This window comes from Leopardus geoffroyi, chromosome D3, assembly GCF_018350155.1.
Source record: "Leopardus geoffroyi isolate Oge1 chromosome D3, O.geoffroyi_Oge1_pat1.0, whole genome shotgun sequence".
Taxonomy (NCBI): Eukaryota; Metazoa; Chordata; class Mammalia; order Carnivora; family Felidae; genus Leopardus; species Leopardus geoffroyi.
The window spans coordinates 21,165,286-21,172,160 of NC_059339.1; positions in this window are offsets into that span (position 1 = coordinate 21,165,286).

The window sequence follows — 6,875 nt, forward strand, 5'->3', positions numbered from 1 at the left end:
GAGGAGCCCTGGTGCCACGGAGTTGGGGGAGCCCTTTTCATGGAAAGGAGAAAGAGGGAGGGGGAGATTGAGCAGGTCATCCGGTCCATGCAAGAAAAAGACTCCCCCTGAAAGTAGTTAGAAAGAGTGAAAACAAGTGCAGGGACGCACAAGAAAACTTTTCCCCCAAACCACTGGCAGAGAGAAAGGAAAAGGTTTCAATACTTCCAGTTTTTTGGCCAACTGAGTCAGAGTCTGAAGGTTTGGAGGTCAGCACCTTTTTGGAGTGCAGAGTCTGAAGGTTTGGAGGTCAGCACCTGGCAGTGCTACAGTGACAGAATGGGGAGCATGGTCTGAAGATCCTCCTAGGTCACCCAGGGAGAAGTGGTTCCTCTGCTTAGAGTGCATTTGGTAGGGATGATATGGTCTCCCCACAGGCAAAAGAATAGTGAGCACCATAGAGCTGCCCCATTTATCCATATAGGAACAAAAATGCAGCTCAGGACAGCAAACCCTGGCACCAGCTGTCTGTTTTGATTTGCCAAAGTGTGGGGTTTTGAAACACAGCCACACCTGAGATAAAACTCTGAGGGAGGCACCACCTGGCAGGTGGACAGCTCAGACACTGACAAAGGGAAGGTGGGGAGCTGATGGAAGCCAGGGACACAGGAAGGGTGATGGATCACAGGTATGTACGAACTTCCCACTCTAGAGACTAGAGAGTGGGACAAAGCCATTTTCACCCCTAACCCAACAGCACTGATCCACCCCAGTGAGTTAAGCAGTGCTACCAAATGGAAGAGGAGATGTTACACCAAGCCACACCTCGCTGAGCCCTCTAGGTACCTCTCCATTAAGGCAAGTCCCCCTGAGAATCAGAGCAGCAGACTCCTTCCCCAGAACCAGCACAAACCCCTTCCATGCACTAAGCTTACTGATCATCGAGTGCTGCAAAGTTTCAGCTCTAGGGGAAACTGGATCTAGGTTTATTTGTGACTGTTTGTTTGTTTGTTTGTCTGGGGTTTTTTGTTTGTTTTGTTTTGTTTTATTTTTTCTTCTGTTTTTTTTTCTGTTGTGTTTTGTGGTTTTTCTTCTTTGATACAGAAAAAGCAAATTTTTTAATTTAATTTAATGTTACTTTTATTTATTTTATTTCTTTTGCTCTTTTCTCTTTTTCCTATCAAGCTTCTCTTAACAAACAGACCAAAACACATCTAATATCTAGTTTCCTTTATGTGTTTTTTAAAAATTTTATTTCATTTTATTACTTTTTTCTCTCTTCTTCCAAAATAACAAGATGAAGAAGTTCACCTCAAAAGAAAGAAAAGGAAGAAATGATGGCCAGGGTTTTAATCAAGACAGTTAAAGGTAAGATGTCTGAACTAGAATTTAAAACAATTATAAGAATTCTAGCTGGGCTTGGAAAAAGCATAGAACACAGTACAGAATCCCTTACTGCAGAGATGAAAACTAAAATCTAGTCAGGCCGAAATTCTATAACCAAGATGCAAATGGGAATGGATGCCATGACAGTGAGGATGGGCAAAGGAGAGGAGTGAATTAGTGATATAAGAGATAAAACTATGGAAAATAATGAAGCTGAAAAGAAGAAGGAAAAAAAGATAATGGATCCCAAAGATAGACTTAGGGAACTCAGTGACTTATTAAAATGAAAAAAACATTCATATCATAGGTGTCCCAGAAGATGAAGAGAGAGAAAAGGGGGCAGAAGGTTTGTGTGAGAAAATTATAGCTGAAAACATCCCTAATCTATGGAAGGGCACAGACATCAAAATCCAAGAAGCATAGAGAACTCCCATTAAATTCAACAAAAGGCAGCCATCACCAAGACATATCATAGTCAAATTCACAAAATACAAATATTAGGAAAGGATCCTGAAAGTAGCAAGGGAAAAGAGTCTTTAACCTACAAGGGAAGACATCAGTTTCACAGCAGATTTGTCCACAGAAACTTGGCAGGCCAGAAGGGAGTGGCAGGATATACTCAATATGCTGAATGGGAAAAATATGAAGCTCAGAATTCTTTATCCAGCAGGCTGTCATTCAGAATAGAGGAGAGATAAAGAGTTTCCCAGACAAACAAAAAACTAAAAGAGTTTATGATCACTAAACCAGCCCTGTAAGAAATATTAAAGGGGAACCCTTTGACTGGGAGGGGAAAAAAAGACCAAAAGGAACAGAGAACATCACCAGAAACACCAAGTTTATAGGTAATGCTATGGCACTAATCACCCTGAATGTAAATGGACTAAATGCTTGAATCAAAAGGCATAGGGTATCAGAATGGATTGAAAAAACAAGACCATATATATGCTGCCTGCAAGAGACTCATTTTAGACATAAGCACATTGGCAGGTTGAAAGGGAGGAGATGGAGAACCACCTATCATGCTAATGGACAGCAAAAGAAAGCCAGAGGAACCATACTTGTATCAGACAAACTAGATTGTAAACCCAAGACTATAACAAGACAAAGAAGGGCATTATATCATAATTAAGGGGTCTATGGATCAAGAAGATAAAAACTATTTTTTTGAAAGAATAAACAAAATTTATAAACCTCAATTGTAAATATTTATGCCCCATCTTGGGCCACCCAAATATATAAATCAATTAATAACAAACATAAATAAACCCATGACAGTAATACAATAATAGTAGGGGACTTTTTTTAACGTTTATTTATTTTGAGAGACAGAGCATGCACGGAGGAGGGGGGCAGAGAGACAAGGAGATCCAGAATCCAAAGCAGGCTCCAGGCTCTTAGCTGTCAGCACAGGGCCCAACAGGGGGCTCAAACCCATGAACCATGAGATCATGACCTTAGCCGAAGTTGGAAGCTTAATCGACTGAGCCGCCCAAGTACCCCAATATTAGGGGACTTTAACACCCCACTAACAGCAATGGACAGATCATCTAAGCAGAAAATCAACAAGGAAACAATGGCTTTGAATGACACACTGGACCAGATGGACTTAACAGATATATTCAGAACATTAATCTTAAAGCAGCAGAATACACATTATTCTCAAATGCATATGGAACATTCTCCAGAATAGATCACATGCTGGCTCACAAATCAGCCCTCAACAGATACAAAAATATTGAAATCATACCATGCATAATTTCAGAATACAACACTATGAAACTTGAGGTCAACCACAAGAAAAACATTGGAAAGCCCTCAAATACATGGAAGTTAAAGAACATCATACTAAAGAATAAATGGGTTAAACAAAAAATTAAAGAAGAAATAAAAAATACAGAGAAGCCTATGAAAATAAAAATATGACAGTCCAAACCCTTTGGAATACAGAAAAGGCAGTCCAAAGAGGAAAGTATATTGCAATTTAGGCCCATCTCAAGAAGCAAGAAAGGTCCGCAAAACACAACTTAACCTTAAACCTAAAGGAGTTAGAAAAGGAACAGCAAATAAACCCAAAAGCCAGCAGAAGAAGAGAAATAATAAAGATTAGAGCAGAAATAAACAACAGATGGAGAAACAACAAAAACAAACAAACAAAAACCAGTAGAACAGATCAACGAAACTAGGAGCTGGTTTTTTGAAAGAATAAACAAAATTTATAAACTCTAAGCCAGACTTATCAAAAAGAGAAAATAACCCAAATAGATAAAATCATGAATGAATGAAAGAGGAGAGATCACAACCAACATCACAGTATAAAAACATTTGTAAGAGAATACTGTGAAAATAACATGCAAACAAACTGGGCAATCTGGAAGAACTGGACAAATTCCTAGAAACTCACACACTACCAAAACTGAAACTGGCAGAAATAGAAAATTTGAACAGATCCATAATCAGCAAAGAAATTGGAACACTGAGCAAGAATCTCCCAACAGTTAAGAGTCCTGGGCCAGATGGCTTCCCAGGGGATTTCTACCAGACATTTAAAGAGTTAATACCTATTCTTCTCAACGGTTCCAAAAAAAAATACAAATAGAAGGAAACTTTCAAACTCATTCTACACAGCCAGCATCACCTTGATTCCAAAACCAGACAAAGACTCCACAAAAAAGGAGAATTACAAGGCAATATCCCTAATGAACATGGTTGCAAAAATTCTCAACAAAATACTAGAAAATGGAATTCAACAGTACTTTAAAAGAGTTATTCACCATGATCAAGTGGGATTTACTCCTGGGCTTCAGGGGTGGTTCAATATTTGCAAATAAATCAATGTAATACACCACATTAATAAAAGAAAGGATAAGAACCATATGATCCTCTCAATAGATGCAGAAAAAGCATTTGACAAAATACAGCAACCACTCTTGATAAAAACCCTCAAGAAAGTAGGGATAGAAAGACCCCCCTAAGTTCAGGAGCATGACAGGGATATCCACTCTCACCACTGTTGTTCAACATAGTACTGGAAGTCCTAGCCTCAGCAATCAGACAACAAAAAGAAATAAAAGGCATCCAAATTGGTAAGGAAGAAGTCAAATTTTCACTCTTCCCAGACAAACAATACTCTATGTGGAAAACTCAAATGACTCCACCAAAAAACTGCCGGAGCTGATACATAAATTCCACAAAGTCTCAGGATATAAAATCAACATATAGAAATCAGTTGCATTTCTATACATCAATAATGAAGCAGCAGAAAGAGATATCAAGGAATTAATCCCATTTATAATTGTACCAAAAACCATAAGATACTTAGGAGTAAACTTAACAAAAGCGGTAAAAGATCTGTATACCGAAAACTATAGAAAGCTTATAAAGAAATTGAAGAAGACACAAAATATGGAAAAAACAATCCATGCTCATGGATCTGAAGAAGAAATATTATTAAAATGTCTAGGGGCACCTGGGTGGCTCAGTCGGTTGAGCGTCCAACTTCGGCTCAGGTCATGATCTCACAGCTTGTGAGTTCAAGCCCCGTGTCAGGCTCTGTGCTGACAGCTTGGAGCCTGGAACCTGCTTCGGATTATGTGTGTGTGTGTCTCTCTCTCTGCCCTTAACCCACTCACATTCTGTCTCTGTCTCTCTCAAAAATAAATAAGAATTAAAAAAAATTTTTAATAAAATAAAAAAATAAAATAAAATAAAATGTCATATTACCCAAAGGAATCTACGTATTCAATACAATACATATGAAAATAATACCAGCATTCTTCACAGAACTAGAACAATTCTAAAATTTGATGAAACCAGAAAAGACTCCAAACAACCAAAGTAATGTTAAAAAAGAAAACCAAAGCTGGAGGCATCACAGTTCCAGACTTCAAGCTGTATTACAAAGCTGTAGTCATGAAGACAGTATGATACTGGCACAAAAATGACACATAGATCAATGGAACAGAACATAAAACCCAGAAATGGACCCACAAATGTATGGCCAACTAATATTCAGCAAAGCAGGAAAGAATATCCAATGGAAAAAAATACAGTCTCTTCAGCAAATGATGCTGGGAAAACTGGACAGTGACATGCAGAAGAATGATACTGGACCACATTCTTATACCATACAAAAAATAAATTCAAAATGGATTAAAGACTTAAATGTAAGACAAAAAAAATCATCAAAATCCTACAGGAGAAAACAGGCAGCAACCTTTTAGACCTCAGCCACAGCAATTTCTTACTAGACATGTCATTGGAGGCAAGAGAAACAAAAGCAAAAATGAACTATTGGGATCTCATCAAGATAAAAACCTCTTCAGGGTGAAGAAAACAATCAACAAAACTAAAAGGCAGCCAATGGAATGGGAGACATATGCAAATGACATATCAGATAAAGGGTTGGTATCCACAATCTATAGAGAACTGAGAAAACTCAACACCCAAAAACAAAAAATCCAGTGAAGAAATGGGCAGAAGACATGAATAGACGCTTTTCCAAAGAAGACACCCAGAGGGCTAGCAGACACATGAAAAGATGCTCAACATCACTCATTATCAGAGAATACTAATCAAAAGCACAATGAGATATCACCTCACACCTGTTAGAATGGCTAAAATTAACAACTCAGGAAACAACAGATGTTGGCAAGGATGTGGAGAAAGAGGAACATTTTTGCACTGTTAGTGGGAATGCAAACTGTTGTAGCCACTCTGAAGAACAGTATGAAGGTTCCTCAAAAAATTTTAAATAGAACTACCCTATGACTCAGCAATTGCGCTACTAAGTATTTCTCCAAAGAATACAAAAATGTTGATTTGAAGGGGCACATGCACCCCAATGTTTATAGCAGCACTATCAACAATATCCAAATTATGGAAAGAGCCCAAATGCCCATTGACTGATGAATAGGTAAAGAAGATGTGGTATATATATACAATGGAATATTGCTCAGCGATCAAAAAGAATGAAATCTTACCATTTGCAACAACATGGATGCAACTAGAGTGTATTAGGCTGAGTGAAATAAGTCAGTCAGAGAAAAACAAATATAGTATGATTTCATTCATATGTGGAATTTAAGAAACAAAACAGATGAATATAGGGGAAGTAAAGGAAAATTAAGATAAAAACAGAGAGAGGCAGACCATAAGAGATTCTTAAATACAGAGAACAAACTGAGGGTTCATGGAGAGGAGGTGGGTGGGAGGAGGGGCTAAATGGGTGATGTCATTAAGTAGGGCACTTGGGATGAGCACTTGGTGTTATATGTAAGTGATGAATCACTATGTTCTACTCCTGAAACCAATACTACACTGTATGTTTACTAGAATTTAATTTTTTTTAGTTTATTTATTTTTGACAGAGACAGAGTATGAGCATGAGCAGGGGGAGGGACAGAGAGAAAGAGAGGGAGACACAGAGTCAGAAGCAGGCTTCAGGCTCCAAGCTCCAAGCTGTCAGCACAGAGCCTGATGCGGGGCTCGAACTCACAAACTGTGAGATC